General features: G+C 41.0%; 1 long non-coding RNA gene across 2 annotated transcripts in view; it reads right to left on the bottom strand.

The window, feature by feature from the left end:
- The window catches only part of LOC113477391, a 65,821-nt gene that overhangs the window by 29,431 nt on the left and 12,482 nt on the right, over window positions 1–23,908 (bottom strand). For both annotated transcript variants that reach the window (XR_003397888.1, XR_003397889.1), the window contains exon 2: window positions 7,242–7,351. This is a non-coding gene — a long non-coding RNA (uncharacterized LOC113477391). The remainder of the gene's footprint in view (window positions 1–7,241; window positions 7,352–23,908) is intronic.

The following is a 23,908-nucleotide window of genomic DNA, read 5'->3' as shown; positions in this document are numbered from 1 at the left end:
AAAATTCAATGCGTATCTCATTTCCCAAGCTGATAATTTAACAGGGATGCTAGATAAGGAAAAATATTTGTGTGTCTCCAATGCTACAAAGCGAGACACACGAGTCAGTATTTCTATACTTTGACCTGCCAGAAATTAAATTGAACTTCCTCCCGCTCTTCCTTAATGTTATCATGCACCAGTTTCCAGGAAATTCCTACATTCTTCTATATTTGTACACTCAAGAGCTAAATCTGGTTCCCAGATAAATTCTTTACATGATGACACTTCTTAAACTGGCCACAGACCAGCCAGATGCAAATACCTACTTAGTTAATGTGAGGAAATATAAAGATGTTTAATAAAAATATTTCACTTACTAAAAAGAAAAAAGAGAACAGAAAAAAGAAGACAGGAAAAAAAAAAAAAAAAGAAAAAAACAGAAAACCCACCAAAAAAACAGAATACTCACCAAAGAACAGAAAAAAGGGAAGAGAGAAAAGAGAGAGAAAGAGAGAGAAAGAGAGAGAAAGAGAGAGAAAGAGAGATAAAGAGAGAGAAAGAGAGAGAAAGAGAGAAAGAAAGAGAGAAAGAAAGAGAGAAAAGAGGAAAGAGAGAGGAAAGAGAGAGGAAAGAGAGAGGAAAGAGAAAAAAAAACAATAGAAGAAGAAAAAAGAAAAAGTATAAAAAGGAAAACTATAAAAAGGAAAAAAGGAAAAAGAAAACAAAAAAAGAAAAAAGGCTAATCCCAGATACATAGAGGATACCTATGGAGACTTATCTGAGCCTTTTTCTACATTACTGGTACAAGACTATGTTAGAATCTGGAAGGAGAAATAGCCAGCAGGTTTCCTTTCTCAGCACACATTCATGACAGTAAAAAGCACGGGGGCCATGTTCTTCTGAAGGCACAGTACTACGTTTTAGCTTCCCCCTCAGTGAGATCCTGGGAAATACGTATGCATTCACCACTGCCACTGAGCATCATCCATCAGCCGCAAGCCACTTTGCCCAAGACAGCAGAGAGTGGAAATAGACGTGACCCAAGCTTGGCGTTTCCGAAGGGTTTCCCTGCAGACAGTCCCTTCAAATATCAGATGTGAATTAGAGCACCTAGCTCCACTGAGCAAAAGCCAGTAGTGCAAGCCCCCCAGCCCAATCTCTGCTAGACCTGGGAGGGCGAGCAGCATGGTCACAGCAAGCTCTGCTCGCCAGCCGGCTCAGACCCACCAGGAGAATTCCTGGGGCTGGATTTATTCATTTGGGTTCTGGCATGAACTGATGTAGTTATGCTGCCTTCAGCACTTAGCTAACACCTTTGCACTGCACGTATATTAATTTTGGAGATTTTTAAATCATTTAACAGCTCAAGATGTAGGAATTTCCAGAGATGCCTTGATCCTCAAATGAGGATGTCTTTCAGTGTAGGGATCAAAAAGCCAGGCTGTTCCTGCTTTGTGTTTAAATTCAGCGTTGTTGCCTTAAAAAGCGAGAGCCTACAAGACAGCACTCGCTATAGAACGGATTGCAATCTGCTGCCCTTCTTGGGACAGATCATTTGCCAGGTTAACATCAGTTTAACACACCGTGTGGAGATTAAAACTGGTTTTACAAACACAGTTCTTGAACAGGAACTAGATTTTGGCCGAGGGGAAGGCAGCCAGCTTTGCAGCAGGGAAACAGCTTCAAACAGTGTACGAGAAGGGAGCTTGTGCCTTCAAAACATATTTTATCCATCCTTGGATGACAGAGATAAGTAAATGAATTGGGGAATCTTACTTCCTGTTAGATTCTCTGCACAAGAAGGGCTGGAAAAGGGACTGATATTCAGGGGTTTAGAGCTGACATACCACCTCAGCAAAAACCTGTTTGGTGAGCAAACAGCTGTGCTGACTGGTTGGTGAAATGGCACTGGGCACCAGGGCCTGGAGTAAAGCGGTTTTAGTAAAACGCTAGTGAGTTTTACAAACACGAAGAACATGTTGCATGTTATCTGAGAGCAACAGCCTTTGCCCCTGCTCCCTGTAAAACCCTGACTCCCAAAGGCAGCAGTCACAGCTGTTCAGAGAGGGACCACAAGCAGGGTAGATGTCCACATCCTTGTCCTTTCGTCTCATACTTTTGCTGGAACTCAGGCCGTGCTTGATTACCAGCTCTTCAGGTAGGGCTACAAGCAGAAAATATTTTGGATCCACAGGCTTAAAAAGTATTTTTTTCACCAACAGGAAAAGGTACCCTAAATGCTTTTGGTAATTTGTTAAATATTAGGACACTTTTCAAAATATTTAATCTTGGTAACAGTTAAGGGTTTTTCAGGCCCTTAGGGAAAAAAACATTAATATTTCATCTTTCAGATACGCCAAATATCTCATTTTTTGCCATTTCAACAGACTTTCGGCTTCTGAGATGGCAATTAACATCTTGGTCAGAGACATAAGCATGAGCAAAAACTCTTAGCATATCAGGTCATACTGGTATTCAAAAAATGTGCTTATTCTGTTTGTCAAAACAAAGAAATCAGCTGTTTCCCAGGGGGGAGTTGAAAGACACACTGATTTTCAAAACACAAATATGATGGAGGCTGGTGCAAAACAAGAGATACACAATGAAGCCACAGCGCTCTGTCCTGCAGGGTAAAGTCAAGGCAAGGAAGTGGAGAACAAAGTACACTGCTGTGTTTTAAGGGGGGGGGGAAGCTGATAGGTCTAGCTTGGCTGCTGGAATAACATTTTCTGATCTTTGCTCACAAAAGATGATTTAAGGATCTGAAAGATTCCCCCCCCCCCCCCAAAAAAAAAAAAACCCACAACAACCCAGCATGTCAGAATAATGCACGCTTCTGTTGACCCCATGGGAGGCATGGGAATTGTGCCAATCCATCATGCTGATGCCACTGTCCACCCAGTATCTACCATGTCTGTGCTTTTAAAAGGTTAAAAAAACCTGTTTGGTTTTGTGAAAGGGTATTATCTCCTTTATCTCAGTCTTAAAAATAGTGGGAAATTTATACAATCTGTATCCATACTTGGAGAGGCAATGCAGGGGGAAGCATCATTGCTGGACTCCAAATTTCTTTACAGGCTTCACAAAACCCAAGGCATTATGAAACGCAAGTGAGCACAAGCTGAGCGTTGCCCCTATGCTTTGATTCTCCTCGTACCAAACAGAGGTTAAAAGACTACTGAAAGATGTATTGTAGGCTTCCACGCTACAATACATTCATCTCAAGCACCGACGTGAAAGATCTTGCAAGACTGAGGCTTTGGTAAAGCAACAATTCTATATTTAAATGATGATTTGTTTGGACAAGGTTTTCAGGAGGAATCCTGCATGGCAGCTGTTCCCAGCGAGCTCAGCACGAGCCAGAGCCCTCACTTTATCCTGTCTTTTCAAAGCCTTAAAAAAATGGCAGCTCTCTCCCATTGACTACTCTCTTCACATCTCAGGACAGTTTTTTTTCCATTACAAAGAATAACTTTTTATTCTCCTAAATCTCATAGATCTTAACCAGAGGAAGAGACAATACACAAGGGGAGAGTCTTCCTTTTCCAAAAATTCTGCCAGAGTGGACTTCAGAAAACAAGAACATTTTTAGACAATTTAAACTTCCAAATGAGGGGGAAACGAGAGAGGTTAAAAAAAACCAGATGCACGCACATACTTGATTTAAATGATGAAATTCTACTCATGAAAATAAATACGGTATATACACAAGAGGTGGCCCAAATGATAGCCCTGTTGTCCCATTAATCATATTTATTTCAAAAGTCTAATAATGTTATCTTTGGTCCCAGCTTCAGCAGCCTATAATTTAACACAAGCACCTTTTTTCGGCATGCGAATCAGGTACTAACTGCTGTCTCTTTCAACCTCTTTTGTGCTTCTAAATTAGAAAACTCAAATGTCGTTTTACTTCAGATATGAAACACAGTCAAGGTCACTGTAAAATAAAAGAGCAATTAATTCTGCAAGAAAACTGTTGTACAGGAGTGAAATACGGTACTTGAAAGTGGCTAAAAACTAAAACTACTCCTACAAGTGACAGGCCTTGCTCAAGCTAAAATGACAGAACACAGCTCCAGAGGTTCTTGTAAAAAAAAAAAAAAAAAAAAAAAAAAAGAAGAAGAAAAGAAGTAATGGAAGATATTCCCCCCACCCACTAATTTGTTCGTTGGGCTTTTATTGCTGCAAGGTAAGAAGGCTTACTGTTTTGATAACTCGGATACTGGAAAGCTATCTCTGCCCCCCCACCATCTTTCCCTCCCCAAAATGAGCCCTAAACAGCTAATAAACATTAGCACAGACCTTCTCATTTTGGTTCCTTTATCACTCAAATGACAGAAATTTTATGAATTCTCTGAATAAAATTCAGGATGGAGTTGCCCTAGCTGAAAAGACAAAGAGAAAACTAACATTAAAGGTTTGGAGTTGATAAGTATTTTAAAATACAAAATTATCTTGGTTCTGACCCTTCTCTAAAATCAGCCAAGATTTTGTAACTCAGTAAAATTAAATGCGTTATCAACACACAACTGACTGTGCAACGCAGCAAAGATAAATTATCTCATTAGTACCATAGAAATCAGATGAGGCGTGCATAGTAAGTGACATATTAAATGCAATTATAAAACCCTACTGAAGTGATGTTAGTGACCTGACACATGACAAAGAAACCCAACGAGGCAATGCAGAATCCAGGCTGGAAGATGTGCTGATATTATTTCTATGCAGTGATACAAAAATACTACTTAGCCACCAGTACGAATCCCCAAATCGAAAGCATTGGGAAAAAATGAAGAAATTATTAACATGCAAAAAAGACGGTATCTTCAAGAGAAGTAGAGCTCCTCACTAACGCAGTGATCTGCAATTGCTAGGGTGGGGCGAGGAGATTAGGGGAGCTACCTTCACACATCACCCACCTCCATCCCCGCACACGCCCCATGCCGATCAGTTGCCAGACATAGGCATGTTCCCGCTCTTCACATCTGCAGTGATAATGTTTCAAAATTAACTATCATAAAAATAAAGAACGACAGAACCACATGGCTCCGAGACCATGAGGAGCACCCCCACTCATCTCCTGTCAGCAGTACTGGTGACCTAGAGCCCTCCTGACCAGCATTTATTCAACTCTTCTCGAACCCCACCTGGCACTGGAGACCCCAGGACCGCTGCAAGAAGACTCTCTGGTGCTTCTCTCCCTTCTCTGCTGCACAGGTGTTTTTTTTTTTTAAATCTAACCTACATTTTCCTTGCTGCAACTTACTCCTCTTTATCCAGCTCACAGAAGACAGACCACAGGCACCACCTCTCTCCAGCAGGCTCTTAGACCTTCCAGAGTTGCACAGCCTAGCCAAGAGACTCAAGGACAGCTTACGTTATTTCAACTTGCTGTCCTACATCCTATTTTCTAAATTCCTTGTCGTTCTTGTTGTTAGTCTTTGCCCTTCCTTATATTTTTCTGGAAGGGTTGTGCCCCAAAGCAGACACACAAATACTCCAGCTGAGTCCTTACTCATGCCAGCTACCTCAAAAGGACTAATTCATGCGTTGCACGCACAACACAGTTCACACCCAGCAAGTCATCTTCTTGGAAAAGTACATCATTGTTGACTTGCATCTAGTCTGTGACACTTTATAACTTTCAAAATACAGAAGACACACCCCTTAGGTGTCATCCCCTGCTTGGGCAGCTTAAACGCCACCCTTCTCACTTGCCCCGTGGAACTGCACCTTGCATGACAGCACAGTGCACAGCGAAAATTGAGCACTGATAGCTGCTGACGGACTGTGGTAGGGCCACCTCACTCACAGGGACAGCTCTGAAGGAGTGCTTAGCTCCGCCTTTAACCATCAGCTTCTCGCTCCGTCCTTGGCGGCCACAGCAAGCACAGCTGGGAGACAAATGAGCAGCCCGGCCCCCAAACCTGACCCCCAGTTGCTGATTTGAAACAACCCAGCAAATGCTCACAACAAAGCAACCACTCCCCAGCAAACAGCCTAGCATCTCCCCAGGAACCACAAAATGAGAGACCTACGTGATTTGGCCTCTGCTTGAGGCAGAAGCTCTGCAGAGGAGTTAGGAATGGCTCTTGCTAAAACACAACCTTGATGGCTTCTGACTTGCATGATGGCTTCTGACTTTTACAGTAACTTTAGAAAGCAAACCACTCTTCAGGCCACAGTGCTGAAGGAGTGTCCCTCTGGTCTGAGCCTGTAGCAAAATAGTTCTGTTTTACCTCCTACCTGAAACAGCATTGCTGAATGGGACTTGAATAACGTGAAATATCAGAATCTTCAAAAACTCTTGCTTGGTTTGATAAAATCAGGTCAAATCAACATACAGCTGGACTTGATACAAACACACACAGTTTTCATACTTTTGGGGAATGTTTTGCTATGGATTGAGAGCCTCATTTTCATAGGGAAGAAGACAAGAGGCTCCCACACCTGCAGTAGGCACTAGTTGAAATGAGATGGGGCATTGGTACAGAGCCCCCTGTCACCTTTCTCCACTTGCCAACCCCGTCAAGTAAAAGACAGGGGAAAAGGTGTGAAGAAACCTGTGTATTTCTACCTCACATTGCTAACAAAGGAGAAACACACACACTTTTTTACATGCCATTGTCAGAGGATCCAGGGATTTGGTTCATTTCTTGAAATGAATCAGCCTGAAATTATTTTCCTTCCTCTTACTGCAACTTTCAGCTGCCATCAGCGCCCTTGTGAGCGGCACTGGTAGGTGTCAGATGTGGAAACAACCATGCCAGAGAGACAGCAGCCATTTTCTGAGCATGTTGTTTCATTCCGCAATAAAGTTATGCTGTTCACAGAATTACTCTTTAACCATCACTTTACTCAGCAAGACAGGCCAATACAATTTCTGTTCTTTTTCTTTCTCTGCACAGTTCATTTTTGTTCCTCCTGGACGTTAGGAAACAAATTACAAATCGACTGGTTTGAATCCTCAACACACAGAGGGCTAATACTGTTTAACTGCAGGTATGTAGCTGGGATGTGGGTCTCCATTTTAATACATTCACTTTAACTGTAAAATTAATATTTATTGACACTTGTAAACAAAAATAACCAATAGAGATAACTGCATTTTCATGTAAGTGTATATCAACATGCAAAAATGAGATACAGTAAAAAGATCTGATCATGTTTAGTTCTCTTTGTGGGCAGTGTCTAAATCCTTGGGTTTTAACTTTGAAAGGTTAAAAAATTTAATTGGATTAATTTGGTGGTCTACTTACATTATCCAGTAGGGATATTTTGAGCCATTACAGAATGTTTCTTGCGTCGCCCAAGATACAAGCCAATGAAATCGAGACGAGGATTTGTTATTAGCCGGAACCAATTATTTCTGCTGGGAGAAAAGATTGATTTGTGATAAGAATTAGAATGAAATAACAGGGATAAGAATTTGAGAAATTTTGGCCTTAGAGTAAGTTAATATTTTCCTTGGAAAAGTTTAAATACAGCTTTTATTTTACACTCTTTTATATGGGTAACTAATATAAAAAGAAAAACGCAATTTTCAATGCCTGGGGTGTTTGTCCTTTCCTGCTGAACAGAAAACACCAATAAATTAATTCTCCCCGTTCTGCATGTCACACATTTAATCCTTCCAGCCTGAGTATCAGCTACCAGAGATACTTTAGGTTAGAACTACTCACAGCCTACTCATTGATGGAAAGGGAAAACTGCCAAAAAATATTAGTAAAGAAGTCTTGAAACAGCAGGGGTCGAACTCATCTGTTTGTGTGTCCACAAGAACACCAAACACCCCTTCCTCAGAGTTTACGTGGAGTCTCGCATCTCATGGACCCTGCTGGAAGCGAGCTCTTGCAGAAGTGCTGCCTTGCTGATACTTCTGCCCATCTGCTCCCAGGCTCTTCCATAACCTTACGGCTGCCACCTTTAATTGCCCAAGGGAAGCGGTCAGCCAGAGGCAGACATTAAAACTGCATCAACTCTTCTACCCCAAAGAACATCCCTTACTGGCTTCTACTTTTCCCTGCTGTTCCATGTAGCAAGAACATCATCTTTTCTTAAAGAATAATGTCTAGGTGCTGGTAAAGTGACACTTAGAGCTTTTTTAGCAAAGACTGCTGACTTCTCAGGTTCACAACCCTCCTGCACCATGTGATTCCTTCATGCAAAGGCAGCAAATGATCTTCAGTTTCACAAGTAGCACAGATCCAGGCCTTGAACACAAAGACGATTTCAGTTACTTCCCCCGAGACCTCCTCAGACTGAGCACACTTAACGTTTCCTCAGCTCAATCACCCATACATTTCTGACGACATTTTAGCTTTTTATTTCCTTTCAGTCTGCAAGACATTTGTTTGATCTTAACTCTTTCCCTTCTTGCTTGCCCCCTCTTACCTTCTCCGTGCTCTTGGGAATGGCTCCACTGCAGAGGCTTCTCTACCAAGGATGGGGACGAAACCCCACACTACCTTGCCCTCTGCTCAATCGGGGGACAGATAACAGAATTTATGGGCGGTCATAGGATTGGGTCAAGCCCTCACCACTGCAACTCCTAATACATGCCTTCTGATTGTGTGCTAAGATAACAGAAGATGAGAACTAGGTGCAAAGGGGCACTTCATCCCCAACTGCATTTCAGCTTTGGAGACTGATGGCAGAATGGGATACTGTTTGCAATATTCCTGTTGGATTTAAGATAGCAACTTTATTGTAATTTTAAACATCTTTTAATTAACAAATTCTTTTGCAAGACGCTGTCAGTGGTGGTTTCCATGGATGCTGCTATCGGATATTGCAGAGCACAAAGCAGGGCTGCAGCAGCAGGGGGAGGGGAAGGCCACACAGCGTGCTGACGGGGAGAGGGACCACCACTGCCCGCCAGGACTGGGGCCGAAGGGGCAGAGTTAAGGCTGCTTTCACAGCCCTCTCCCCTTGGCAGGGATCACTTCCCAGGAAGGCATCAGGAGAGGCGCTGGATGAAAATGTGCCTCCTCATCCACCTGCTGGTGGTCCCACTGGCTCCTCCCGTAGCCTCACTAGTATGAGATCAGGTCTGTACCTCCCACAGGGAGGGCAGCCAGTTCAGCCCTGCTCTACACCTGGGGAATGTCCGTGTAGCTCTTTCATACCAGAATGGGTACAGACTTTAATTTGTTCATCTCCAATGTTCAATCAAACAATCTACAGTAGGTTGACTTTCTGATGGGAAATAAAGGCGATTCTTTAATTAGATTTAAGAACTGCAACACTTGAAGTTAAATCATGCTTAGAAAGATGAAAATTGAAAAATGATAACTAATGGGATTTACAGATGATTTCCTTTAAAAGCAAAAAATTATTATTACACACATGTACCCCAAGGACCTTTGCATAGCTGTTAAAAATATTCCTCTTAACAGCAGACAATGAGAATATATCCACTTATATGGAAAGATGAACAACAAAGCTTCTGCTAAGACATTTTTTAATGAAAGTAAAGATTCCCAATTATAGACTAGAGCCTGCAGTCCCTTTCACTCCTCTTCCATTTCAGATTCTGTATTTCTTTTGCAATTGAAAATGATGTCACGGCTAGGTAACGTGGGGCCCACATGCCTGGGCTCTGACCTAAGCAACACTGATGAAGCCAGCTGTAAACGGGGACATTGAATCCTAGCTCAGCAGCATGTAAGTAAAGTGGAAACACATTTTCAAAAATCTGTCCTATTACAAAGTAGGACTTCAATCCAAATGTAATACTGTTTAAAAAACGTAGGACCTTAACACATATTACAAAAAAGCCAGGTAGCATACTTTCAGCCAACCTTCGTATTGTTGTGGATTTCTTCAACAATGCTAAAAATTCCCATAAATTATTGCTTGTGGCTTAATATTACACCAAAAGGGGTAATGATCATTTCAGGATTTCCCCCTGTAAATCCAAGCTTACTCTTTTGCAACATATTCATCTCTTCTGACACATCCCAAGGTCAACTGAAAAATCCATACCAACTTCTACAGGAGCAGACACAGACTCCAAATCTGCTTCATGAAAAAGATGTTTCCTTAATTAGTGCATAAAAAAAAAATTGAACCTGTGAAGACATTCTGGCTGTAATACAAACACTGCCCAGCACACAAGGCTTTTTGTGCTCGTGTGGTTTTGCTTGCTCAGGTAAGGTAAACCCTGGAAGATCCCGTGCGTTTCCCACCTTTGGTTTGTGGAAGTCCACTGCCACTGCAGAACTACGTAGTCAAACAAAGGTATCAAGCACCAGCATCTATACCAATGCCAGAACTTGCAAACATACCTCTCTGTGCACACCTTGCTTAACTTCAGGGCTTGTCCTTTTGCAAGCGTCACATAGAAACTGCTGTGAATGGGATTAAATCAGGTAGGAATCCTTCACTAAAGCACTTCACCGCCTGTCAGTAATTTAAGCAGTATTTTTGTACATCTGAACAAATGACTGTCTTACTGGGGTGCCAAAAGTGTTCTGAAGGCAAGTATTTTAAGTTTTCATTCAAATGCTCGTTGACAACATTTACTGTGAATTTTGTGGTCTTGCTTGCTCACTAAAGGAATTAGCAACAAATCCAAAAAGACGGAATTCTGTTCTGAATCTACAGACCAAAATGAAAATGAACAGCACATTTGATGCCATAAATATAGCATGGTATGATATAATAAATATACCGGGACAAGACAGAAGGAAGACAAATAGCTATTGCTTTTCACACAGATTAAGAAATGTCCTACAGAACTGGTAAAGATAAAAAGTATGATGACAACTTTGCATCTTTTACCTAGCAAGGTACAATTCTTGCAATTCTTGTACTTTGCTAGAAACCAAAAGTCACCAGTGCACATCAGCTGTTTGATAGCCCATCGTATGCAGCAGGATGATTACTGCTCTTGCAGGGAATGGGTGCCTCTGCCCCTAAAACTGCTGGCAACCTTGGCAGACAAGCCAAAGACTGCTTGTTTTGTGATGAAATCCTTATCCCTTCAGTCTCTTTACAGCATGACAGAAGAAGCTGGCATGGCTTCTCTCTCCCCTCAGCCAAAGAAGATACCAAAATCCTGCCACTACTCTTTGGCAGGCACCTTCTTCCAGTGCTACATTTATTTCCAAGTAGCAGCTAAAAGTTTGACATTGCAGCACCAGAACTAACGCAGCCAGGGTCTGCCAGGGTCAGCTCGATGTTCCTGGGTAGAATAAAAACCTTCTGCTCAGGAGCCACAAAACTCTGTCACAGCTTTCCTTTTACACATGTGAGTGTTGCTGAACCATTAAGAAAAGGTCTCGCTTGACTAGGTATGGCAGTATTTGAGGGCTCTGGAGGAGAGATTATTTGGAAGTTAGAATACATAAAATAATTAGAGGTAGCATTGTGATGCACAATGTGATTTACAAACTGATTTCATGCCAATGCCACTTCAGCCCCAGGAAGAATGCCTTTGTGGCTATCTGACTCTGAGAAAAGCTTGTCTATTTACTCTTTCATAAACCCAATAATCTGCTGTATTGCAGGGACTCTCTTGGGGTGCATCGTCTCAATTCATAGACTCTGATAGGAATGCTCTATCAGTATTTTAATGTTTATCCCAAATTATTAACGTTTTCAAGTCATGAACAGTGTTTAAAAGCTTTCTTTCTTTTTCTGGCAGCCTGCAGTACAAAAATGTTAACTCAGGAGTTTATTCTACAATGGATTATAAATGACATTTAGTGACATGATGGATACATCCTGGCTTTACAGTATGAAGATGATCTCAGAGTACAAGCCTTATTCCTTGTTTCACTAATATGCTGCACACAGATCAGTGTTGTCAGCAGTCTGTCTTCAGTATTTTGATTAATAATGTTAATGTGGTTTCCTAAATTGAGTTATTGCTCACATTTCTGAGCATATTTAGGCTAATAGTGTTTTTTCAATTTAAACATTTATGAAAGCGTTAGTTTGTGACCAAGGTTTAGTTTCATAGGCTGTGTTGTTTCAAAATGAAGGCAAGATTATGCGGATCAAAAATTACAATTTGCCTTATTTTGGTTTTAACTGAGGGAATATTTTCTAGAGATTATTTTAAATCTTGCCCTACTCTCCAGTTCACATGTCTGTAGTGAGATTTTTCTTAGAACATACAAATAAGAAGGCATTGCACTCTCCTGTTGACATGAGGTCAGAGAAGGTATAGATTACCAACCAAGAACTGGTCTAATTTTGGGAATTTTTTGCAATATGCTTCAAATGAAACACTTCTAGACTAATGACATCTAATGACCCATCAGCGTGCCTTGTAGCTAAGGTGTTTTCATTCATCACCTGAGGTGTGGGATATGCAGACAGATGCAGCAGTAACTTGAAGCCTCCATGAACAAATAGGGTTAAAGGCACGATTCAAGCCAGGCTTCACAGGAATTCATTATGGAGACTAACATAAGAAAACACTGTACATGTGTTTGAGATAGACCTATCTCACGTTAACCATCAAAAAACCCTAAGAAGACCATGTTGGTAGTATCTATGCACCCCATTAAGCAAAGATCTGATTTCTTTCAAATCCAAGACCTGACTCCTTACATCAGACAGCAGCCTCCACATGGCCACGGTGAGGGCAATATTGCTTTTTATGATAATTGCAGAAATTGCTCTCCAGCTTCAGGCATCCAAAGGGCATGATTCACAGCATCAGCAGGAAATGACTGGGCTGTGCAGCAGGAGGAAGGGTGACGCAAAACCTCAGAGTAAGAGGACTGAGGGCCATGGGGATGACTCGACCATGAGGTTCTGGCACATCAAAGACAAGCCATGCTTATATACATACGGTCAGGAAAAGGAAGTTCCACCCTTCCCCAACCAACACCTAAAATTGTCAATTATCTCAGTTGTCTCACTGAGAAAAAAGGAAAAATGTATTTTTGAGCTGATTTTAATTAATAGTTTTGGAAATCTATACTTTTATGGTTTTGTAGTCCTTAAGCACAGAACAACTTTTCTGGAGGGCTGCAGACCCAGGATGAACCATGTGTGAAAAACCTGACATTCTTCCTCAAACAGGAACAAAAAAAAAAAAAAAAAAAAATTTAGAAATTGTATGGAACACAGTCCTACTTTTTTCTACCACTGAGCAGCAACCACTCAAATCACTAAAGAAAACAATCTGCAATTTTCCTCTAGATGAAGAGCATAGTGTTTTTTGATAAATACGCACCTAACTGTGACTTTCTGTGAGCACAATTAATATCTCTAAAGCAGCTAACAAAAGAAAACCTTTGTAAGAATATAAAGCTGAAAAAAGGGATCTAAAGCTGAGCAAGCAGAGAGAGGAACAAAACGTAAAAGCAGCTCCAACGCTTAAGGCAACCTACATGCACACCATCTATAGATGAGTCTCTTGCTACGAAATGCATTTATATGGATCATTATCTTCACACGATACCTATGCATTCCAGAAGCATTCAAGTGACCACATTATGCACGGCTCAGCAAACCACTTATGCACGTGGGTGGCTTTAAAGAATCCTGAAATTATGTCAACAAGATGGGGAAATGGGGCTTCCCGTCTAGGGAGAGAAAGAATAGCAGAGAGCCCATAGAGAGGGCTGGGCCTATCCCATCCATTGTGTTGGACGTAAAAAGCAAGATTTGCAGATGAAGTTAAAAATATCATTTTGACTCAATAGAGGACAGATGTGGAAAACATCAACGCTGTCCGTCTGTGAAAGATTTCATAACCTACTCCACTGTGCAGCTCAGTTTATATAGGGAGAAGCTGGAAGAAGGCAGCAAGAAGCAAACAATAAAAGACTTTTGCGTAGGTGTGGGAAGGGAGAGATGGCTGTACAAGCAAATTGTTTTGAAAAATTGGCTGGTGATGGGTTAGGGCTAAAACAGGAATTTCTGTGTGAGCTCTGCAGAGCAGCAAAGCTTGGGAGCCACAGCAGATCCCTGAAGAAAAAAATACAGATGGACTTTACTAGAAGTTGCCCAGTTGTACTCCCGTGCAGCTCCTTGATGTTTAACATGAGCAGCACTGTGTGCCCAACTGTCCCAAGAGCCAGCTGGACCACCTCGCCGCTGCCACCCCTCGCCACCGACTCACAGCCTTGGAGAACAGGGCTACCACAGCAGCCTGGGGTCCTCTCTGAAGTGGTGCCAGGTACCCCGAGACAGCCCGCTGAAGGACCCAGGCACCGTGCCATGGTCAGGCAGGGGGCACTTTGCCACTTTAGCAAATTAGGAAATCTTGGAATTAAGCTCAAAAAGCACTCCCAACTCCTATGTTACCAATCTCTGTCTCTCCAGTATTTTTAAACTCTATTTAATGGAAACCCTTTAAATGGGTTCCTCAAGCCCACGCCTGCATGGCACACGTCCGGGGATGGGGACCGGCTTCACGCTGTCACAGGGAACTGGTTCCTGCTCCCCGCTGATAAGGAAACACACTATACATTAATCTCCTTTTACAATAACATATAAAACCCTAATTACAACCTCATGCCTCCACAACAAACGCATCACACATTTAATTCATGCACAAATGTCAGCCCTCAACAATTTTTTTCATGTGGCTGAGTTTGTAATTAAGGGTTTGCTTTATTCAGCAAGTGAAATATTAGGGTAGGACCGCAAAGCCCAGCTTGCCTGCTATTTCCTACAGGATTTTCTCGGATATAAGCAAAACCAGGACAACTGACCAGATACGTTCAGGAGATCATCTGCATGGTCAGAGGTTTTACAGACCTACAGCAGGAACAGAAAACCTTTTGTGAGCCCTGATCAATGGAAATAACCAGAGAAGCACTTCATTTGAACACCTAACAGATGTTCCAGTTCCTGTGACCATGAATCTACATGCTTCTCCCTCTCTTCATGTTATGTTAAAGACAGACCTATATTTCTTCTTTTTACTTAAAAAACCCCAAAGAAACAATTAAGCAGGATCCTTGGTGGCAGTGCTTGGAACAGATTTTTCAACTGGATAGCAGACGTACAGTACAGGGTTTACACTTGTTAGTCACTCAGCCAACAGCAGTCTTTCATTATCCAAACACAGGCCAGTCCTGAAAACAGGAACTCAAAAAACGTCCTCAAGATTCACAAGAGCCGCCTTCTGGGTTGGTGGTCACTACTAAGTGCTCTTATTTCTCAGACAACCCCACACATGGACTTTGCTGTTATCTAATGATATTTGCTAGGAACACACAGAAAAAAGCTGCACGCAAAATCCTTGAAAATTGAAGTTCAAGTGATGAACATACCATGTCTGCCTAACAGCATACAACTAAACTAAAGGCTAATGATCCAATACAATGTTAAACCATGTTAAAAACTTCTATTTTTGGTTCTTCTTGTATTGAACTACATTTCCCTTGACTTCAGGATAGCAAACAGATTTCCAGGCATTAGCAGGTAACAACAATCCTTCCAGCTGTAATGATTTCCAAGCTTTACAGCAATCAGCTTTTATCAAGCTGAAAGGAAAGCTAGATTCACCAAAATACAGGTAATCTGAGCCTCTAATAAACGTTTATAATGTAGCCTCACAATTTTGTGGTAGAAACTGTAGAGCCTTACATTAGAACATGAAATAAATCCACTGATTAGGCAAGAAAAACATTTCAAATAAAGTAGGACACATAGAATAGGCGATTTGCTCCTTTTCACCTGAGCATAACCATTAAACAATTTTTAAATTACAAAGTTATCATAGTAAATGGTCTTCTGGAAGATCACACGACAACAATAAATAGACTCCGCATCACACGTAAGTAGTCTAAACGTGACTATTACTCTTTGATAATTAGCCACAGAGCTACAACATATTAGATGAATGCAGGTAGTGTCACTGGATAGGCATGCAACAAGACATACTGCCCTGGTTAATCACCTGCGATTTCATCCTGTCATATCCAAAGCACTAAGGATAAGGAAGCTTTGGAATGTTTATAGAGAAAAACACTACCATCAGCAGTGGCAGTGAAGCAGGCAACGTTCAATGCATGAATTTAAGACCACAAAAGCCATAAAGTACAAAAAAAACACCCCATTTTCAAAGACAAGTAATTGGATTAAACCAAATCTGTAGTAAATATCCCTTTTATAGTTTTACATCATGTAATCATGAAAGGAACAATCTCTGATTTTTAGGAGTGAGACTTACGAGCTTAATTTCAACAAGCCTATTAGAAAGGAAATACAGCAGGAATATATAGGAAAAATAATTTGTGTGTGTGTGTGTGTTCTTTTTGTGTAATATATATCAAGAAAATGTGTAAGTTCTGGATATGAAGTAAGTTATCACACCTACAGTCGGGTACACTGGAAGCAGCTGGATATCTGTTGTATTGCAGTTCAGGTTCTATACAGACAGCTGCACTCCTCCAAGTTACGTAGAAGATACTGGAACAATGATTGAAAGATGGGAAGCAAAAGCAAAGCACAGGCCAATTTAATTAGGTTCCTACCCAGGCTTATGACATATATTACAGCAGAATTTATCAGCCAAACTGACCAAGGCTCCATTGTCCAGGGAACAGACTGAGAAAGTACAAGCCTGTATCTCAAGGGCCTTCAAAGCCAAGACTTAGCAGGTGAAGAGAACAGAATAATAAAACGGCGGATGTGGTTATTTCTAGTCAGTCAGAAGAGACAATGACAGTGCTCCATCTGCTTAGCTACAATCTGTGTTGCACTTCCTACACAACAAATAAACCAGAAATTCTGCCTTGAATCTTTTGGGAAGTGGTACCCCAATCATGGTGATCTACCAAGATGAGAAGTTAGTTAAACCATCTCTTTCATAATTAGAATTATTCTGCATCTATTGTCTTCTGATTATGATTATAAATGTAAGTGAAAATCATTAAAAGAGAACGAGTTTCATCAAAACTACACAATTTTCCCTCAATAAAAAGATTGCCTACAGTCACCAGCTCTTGATTCGGGGACGCTTTTAGACATTGCCTTCATAGACTGCTGGGAATGAAGCTGCCAGGACATAAGCTCACAGAATAGCACTGGCCTATACTACTAAATCTAACAGAACCTTCAAGATCTAAAGCGGCACTTAGCAAATGCTTGCATAGCACTTTGCAAAAAAGATCACTATCTACAGCTGGTAGCCTGGGAATCAGAGAATTACATGGGACCAAGGATATAGACAATGGCAAGAAGTGCCCCTCTCTAGCTGCCAAGTACTTGAAACTCATCCTTTGAAAGCTACACCAGAATTGAAAACATGTAGTCCACTGCTGAGGAGAAAAAAGGAAAGAATGCTGCACTGTTGATGCTCTTTTATTGTAGCCCTTGCTTATTTTTCTTCTTTGTTGCCTTGGTAGACATTACTGATATCTAATCAAGAACTATTTCTCAAAAAATCTTTTAATTCCAAATAAGTTAACAGAAATCCATGGGTTTCTGTTGACAGAAATGCCATTGCTGCATATTGTCCGCACAGGAATCCCACCGAGGAGCAGCAAGTCTGACCATCCACACCCCTGCAACCACAGAGGAGGGACACGTCACGCTTGCCAGAAATACATTGGTCTATGAGCATTATGCCACAGTGACAATTGAAAAAGCCATGATCAACATTCTCCCTAAAATAAGGCAATTCAGAAATGTCACTTCCGTTGTCACAGTTGATGTCACTGAAGTGTCACTTGGAGTTAACTTGTAGTATTTAATAGGCTCTTGGATTTGACTTTTGATACAAAATTCTGTATATTCCTACATGTTTTATGAATTTAAAATGGTTCAAAGTTCAACTCCAAGAGAGCAAGGAGCTTGTAAGATGTTGAGAAAAACCCCTCTGCTGTTCAAGCAGAAAATGATGTATCACCTTGCCAGCCATGGTGGGCTTGTAGCATGGCTTTTGGCAGTGACTCAACACAAATTCATGACTTGAGCCCCCTCTCACCACGCACTGAGCACTTCTAGACCCTCCACTGGGGCCATAGTTTCATGAAGGATCAGGCTCTATTGTTTGATTTTGGAGGTAGCAAAGGGTCAGGAACAGAGCGATGCAGATGCATGGAGATGCTCAGGCCCAGAGATACCTCCTTCCCTTAAGAAGTACCCCAGCTCCTGGTTCGGCCATGCAGCCAGGACCACCCAGTTACATGTTGTGGTCCCTGTTCATCTAGTGCTGGAGATGAGGTTTGCGTGAAAACCTGCATGCTGCTGCTCCGGAGTCAGAAGAGGTACTCCAGTACTCCCACTCATCTGCTGCAGAAGCAAAACTGGGCAGAAATTTTTCTGTGACATGTATTTTCTCTTTTCTTCAGTACGGAGGCTAATGAAGAGTTTCATGTACACATAATTGTCATGCACAGTATTTTAATCTCCCTATGCGGTGTTCATGGTCTAAACACACAAAGAAGATCTGTTGATTCTCACAGAAATTAAGTGCTGGGGCATAAAATGAGCAGGAAGGAGGGACAGCAATGTTCTTTCCTGAAGGAAGAAAACCCTACCTTTAGGATAACAGGTGCCCTTGAGGGAAGGTCAGAGCAAAGCAGCTACAGTGTCAGGAAAGTGATTTTGCCTTTCAATACAACACAATTTAGTAAATGCAGACATGCAAGGCCAGTTGTTAAAAAGTCCTATTTTCTTAACTCCTTCAACACCAAAAGGCAGGGCTTCCCCTCCCATTACAGCAGAGACCTTGAAAGTGATGGAGACATGGGGCTCTAGCAAAGCATCGTCCCCAGGCCCTTCCCACGCACAGCCCCGCGCTCACCTCTCCCACAGCGGCAAAGGCTGTGCCCCACAGCCAGTGGGGGGGGTCCCTGTCTCCCCCTCCTTCAGGTCAGCCCGCTTACAACATGCCAATCACTCTCATATCTCTTATGAGCAATAAACAGGCATGATCTGCAGAGGGGCAAATTCACCCTTTCAGCAAAGAAAAACCCCCACTACATTGGCAGGTTTTATTTTATTTTAAAGGGGGGTGTAGGTGTGTGTGTGTTTGGAGTATTTGCTGCAGTCCTCAGGGGGACAAATGAATGGGTTGTCCATGGATAAAATGGAAAAGGGCGTACGATACAGACATTTATCATGCGCACATTTATAAGCTACATGTGGTTTATAGCATAATTAATCAGTAGTTGTCTCCTATTCTGTACACAAACGCAGCCTCCTGTCTTTCCAGGCACATTCGATAAATAACTGATTTATATCCTTCTGCGATCCAAATAATCTCCTCCCTGATGGAAAATTCTGGGAGACGTAATTCAAATTCCTGCACAAGAAAACTCAAAAAGGGTACTGGCAGCACTGTCCCTGTGTATCCTTGGTATCTGCATGTTGAATCCCTGTAGTCTCTCTCTGGGGTGCATTCACAGCCACTCTGCAACATGTACAAAGCCACACAGAAATATATGTACAACTAGATCTATCTGACTTAAAACAAAAGAGAAAAATGGGTGAAGTTACATCCTCAGAGAATCACTACTGCTCTTCAGCTCTTGCCACCAATGCTAGATCTTTTTGTACCTGGTCCTGACTTGAGAGTGAGAAGCCAGATTCACAATCCAGAGAAGAATGAGCCCTTCTTTTGAGGTCAGTCAATCAGAAATCAGGAGACACAGAAACATACATTTATAGAAAGTAAATGCAATACAGTAGAAAAATCGTCAAATTTATGTAAATAATCTCACTTGTGTCATATATGGAAAAAAGTATTCAGCTCAGTGTAGGTCCCCTCTTTGTAATTATAACTTGCCACATTTTCACAATTTCTTACTCTATATTTACTATTCTGTTTTGCTGCTGTACAGTTTCCTCTATTGCAATCAGCGTGGGTGTCTGGAGTGTGAGCTGTTAGATTTCTGCTCCTCCCCTCACATCAACATGCTGGAGGTTACCATAAGCAGCTACAGTAACAGGATCCTGGTTAGAGGTTTGCAAGATCTCACACAAAAACATGAGAGTCACTAGAAGGAAGAATTTTTTCCCCTTAACAGAAAGGTCAAGGAACACATACATACGATTTAATGGAAATAATTTTTTTAAAATTGGGCAAATTATTTCTGGGTTTGTAAACCTTATGTAAGCAAGACACGATGTAATGAAGAATCCGCTGAAAAACCATTCTCTAAAATTAATTTAGAGGGGAACTCAATGGACTTGGAAAAAGCAAAGAGTACGCGTGATGCAAAAGTGCTACACCTAGCTAAAGAAAAAAAATATTCCTCACATTTTGGACATATCATTTTCCCTCAACATGTAAATAAAAAGGAAAAGGGAGGTAATTTAAGAAGAAAAAGATCTATGTATTTATATATATTTTTATATACTGCTCTAAGTCAACACATAATTGATCCCACTTTGCAGACAGTCACTTAAAAAAGGTTCACGTTTCAAAAAATTAAGACTGCTCAGGCAAAATTACAATGATATATTTTCAGAAGAGTCCAAATTACAGCTTGTCATATAAAGAAGCCCCATATTACCTTCTACTTTGTTCCCTTCTCATGGATGCCTCACAAAGCATTTCCATTTTACACAGGGGCGCACCCAAAGTTCAGATAATAAGGAATCTTGCAGTTGTTATTCTTTAATTAGAAGGCATTAAACATAGATAGCAACACAGGATAAAAATCTGGTGTTCTTAAAGGAGCATTAAGGAGTAGCAATGCCTGCAGCTTACGGATTTTTGTGTGTATTTTATCTGCAAAATACCAGAACACAAGTATTCCTCAAAGAGCCTATGTGAATTTTGTCAATGGATCATCTCTAATCCCTCCAACATTTCATCTCTCTTTCAGCAACTAATGAGTTAAAGATGATAAATACCATTAACAAAGGAAAGAGGATCTTTCCTTTGTTTCCCAAAGAATGCGGAAGCCCGACTTCTAGCAATGTATTTTTATATTCAGCGAAGTTCCCGAAGTGAACAATTTTGCTTCTAGCTTTTTTTATTGTTTTATCTTTAAAAAAAAATATTTTGATCATCTAGACGACATTGATAGTATAAAGCTCATTAAAATTACCGTTTCCTGTTACTGATTCTATCTGTGTATTTCCCCCTTACAGGAAAATAAGGGGAAAATGTACCCTGAAATGTACACCAACATCTCAAAATCCACACAGTCTGCCTTCATTTCACAGAGAAACTCTTACCAGGGCAAAGAAGAATTATATATAAATCTCAACGATGATCAGTCATTAAATATTAAACCACCAAATATTACACATCTGAACTGCATTTCAGATATAAAATTTGTCACTGATGAGCCAAAAGGGGCCCAAATAAGCAACTGCTGCCACAAACAACAACAAAAAATGGTTTCAGGCTTGTTGGTTTTGTTTTAACATGCAATAGGTAAACTCAAAACAAACAGTTCAGTGCTAGTTTCTCGTTATGCTAGTTAATGTTTAGGTCTGCAAGTAAATCTGAAGGGATTATTTTACAGAGCCAGGAGAAAAGGCATCATTAAGCACTAGCAGCAGTCATAGTTTCATGCACTGATTTCATAAGTGCTGAATGATACAAATACTGTATAAATACAGAACAGAATTTACCAGACTATAAGTTTGCTAAATATCAATAAAAACACTGATTCGAGTATCTAATTAAAAGTACACACAGTATTTTATTGTTCTTCTGAACCTGTGAGTTATGAGCCTTATTGACCTCTTCTGTAATGAGGGGGCAAATGTTCTGTTTTATTCAGCAAACAAAATTGCCAGAAGTAATAGACAACAAGTTTTCCCCAAGAAAAATGACTATTTTAAAAGTTATTTGCAAATGTACTTATTTTAAAGTCACACAATTATTTAATTTAGATGTTGTGTAAAATCTGTGCATTTAAGTCTAACAGATATTAGTATTACACTGGAATTCTATCAGAAGGATAAAAGGAACAAACAATATATTAAAAAAGACCGCTGTCTGCAAGTATATCCTGGATCTAAGAAGAGGGAAAAATAGCAATTTTATATAAAAGAAGTGCTTTTAAGTCTTTTTTTTCCCTCCAAGTTTTATATACAGGTTGTTTTTTTTTTATTATTTAATTTCTGTCTTTTGGATTTTGACACTATTAGAGAAAGAAAACATTTGAGGAACAAATGTTATAAATACTTATGCTTCTAAAATAAGCCAGGTAGCCAAGTCATGAACACGTCCATTCACACTCCAATTTGATACAGGTCTGGCAGCGATGGCACAGTACCATTTCAAGTGAAGCACCTGGTATGTCAGTGCACATTCACAAGGACAGGCAAGCAAATACACAGAGTCTCAGTATACAGAAGGAAGAAACAGTAAGGGTTTTTAAGCATGTGATGTCAGAAGCAAATTTTATTTTTAAGTTTTCATTGAATTTAGAGAAGAGTAAGGTCCATCCACCCTGTTCTGAAGGCTGCCTGAGAAAATCCCATAGACTGGCTTACGCAGCACTTCAAAAAAAAACCCCTGCTCATGCCTCTGTTGTTTCCTTCTACCTGACGTATCTTTATCTTTTTGAAAAGACAGATGCAACCTGATTCTCAGCTGAGGGTATTACTACAGGATATACAGCAGGAATTATGCTTCCCTATATAATACAGTATTCCTCGCAGTGAGAGACTAATGATCATTTGCATACATAGTAATGGAAGAATAAAAGAGGTGGAGAACTAACTGTTCTGCCTGTTCCTTTCCAAGAGTTACATTACCCTTTTGCATGTTTCTAAACTTTTAACTGCAATATGCACCTGGTGGAAGCAGCTGAAAAGGGTCTAGACCCAATACCTGGATTTCCACCCTCCCCCATCTGTGACAAGCTAGCAAAAGTGCATACCTCTACATTTAAAGGCGTACAGCAAGACGCTATTGCAATACAAGTGCACACAAGGACAGATGCTCCCATCTCGTAATTTGACTGAAGGCAACAGCCCTAAACCTGTACAGATGCAAATACAGCTGATACAGTACTGATTATAAAGACTCTTTGCCATACGCTACGACCACTAATATTTTATCAGGACTTTTGCAGAGCAACCTGCAATTTGAGAAATGGCATAAAAAATGAAATATTTTAAGTCCTTCTGGTAAACCCCACCCTCTCAGAGTTAAACGCAGACAGCTATAGAAAGAACATGCAGCACTCTACGTATTCAGAGGCAGCACCGTGAATATGCTCAATTAAAACTGAGAATTGTAATCTTGAAAAAGGGGATAAGGCAACTACATTTCCCACCGGGGGCTAGCTATCACCTCAAGCGATACACTACATGCTCTTGCAAGCTGAAACATTTCTTCCTTCCCATGCAAAAAAAAAAAACATTAAAATATCTGCAGTTGCGAGGAGGAGGAAACACTTACCTTGATTTCTTTTGCAAAAACAAACAAAAAGAGAAAAAAAATAATCGACAAGAGCCTGGCTCCACCACCTTGAGCAGAAAACCCATCTGAGGAGGCAGCGGCGAGAGCCGGCAGGCAGCGCCGAGGCAGGGGCCACTCTGCTTGTGCCCCTTTCTCCGGCAGCAGGCATGACAATGCGCGAACTCCCCCTCCACATCACAGCAGGCAACTGTAGCCAGGAGACAGAGGTGCTTAAATTAGAAAACCGCTGCCAGAGGAAATAAACGGGAACCACAGCGACCCCCTCGACCCCAGCAGCTATCAAATCCGGGAAGATATAGTGCACATCTGTTTTACGAGGCCCCCAGGGAGCTCCAACTCCAGCTACTTACCCTGTCTGCATTATTAATAGATGTTAATGGCGCCATTATATCGAAAAGAAGCCTCTTCCTCTTTAGAATATGGAAATTCCAAGGTGGTGTTTTTTTGGTTTTGTGTTGTGGTTTTTTTTTGGTTTTTTTTTTGGTTTTTTTTTGTTTTTTTTTAAATAAGGCAAAAGCCCTACACACCGTGAGGCAGCAAAGCTTCTTGGTCCTGTTAACTGCAGAACTGCATTCCCCCCCCCCCCCCCCCCCCCCCCCCCCCCCCCCC

The sequence above is a fragment of the Athene cunicularia genome (genome assembly GCF_003259725.1).
Source record: "Athene cunicularia isolate RWA chromosome 2 unlocalized genomic scaffold, athCun1 chr2_part1, whole genome shotgun sequence".
NCBI classification, from domain to species: Eukaryota; Metazoa; Chordata; class Aves; order Strigiformes; family Strigidae; genus Athene; species Athene cunicularia.
Note: the sequence above shows the minus strand (reverse complement) of the source record. Positions and strands in the feature narration are given on the sequence as shown.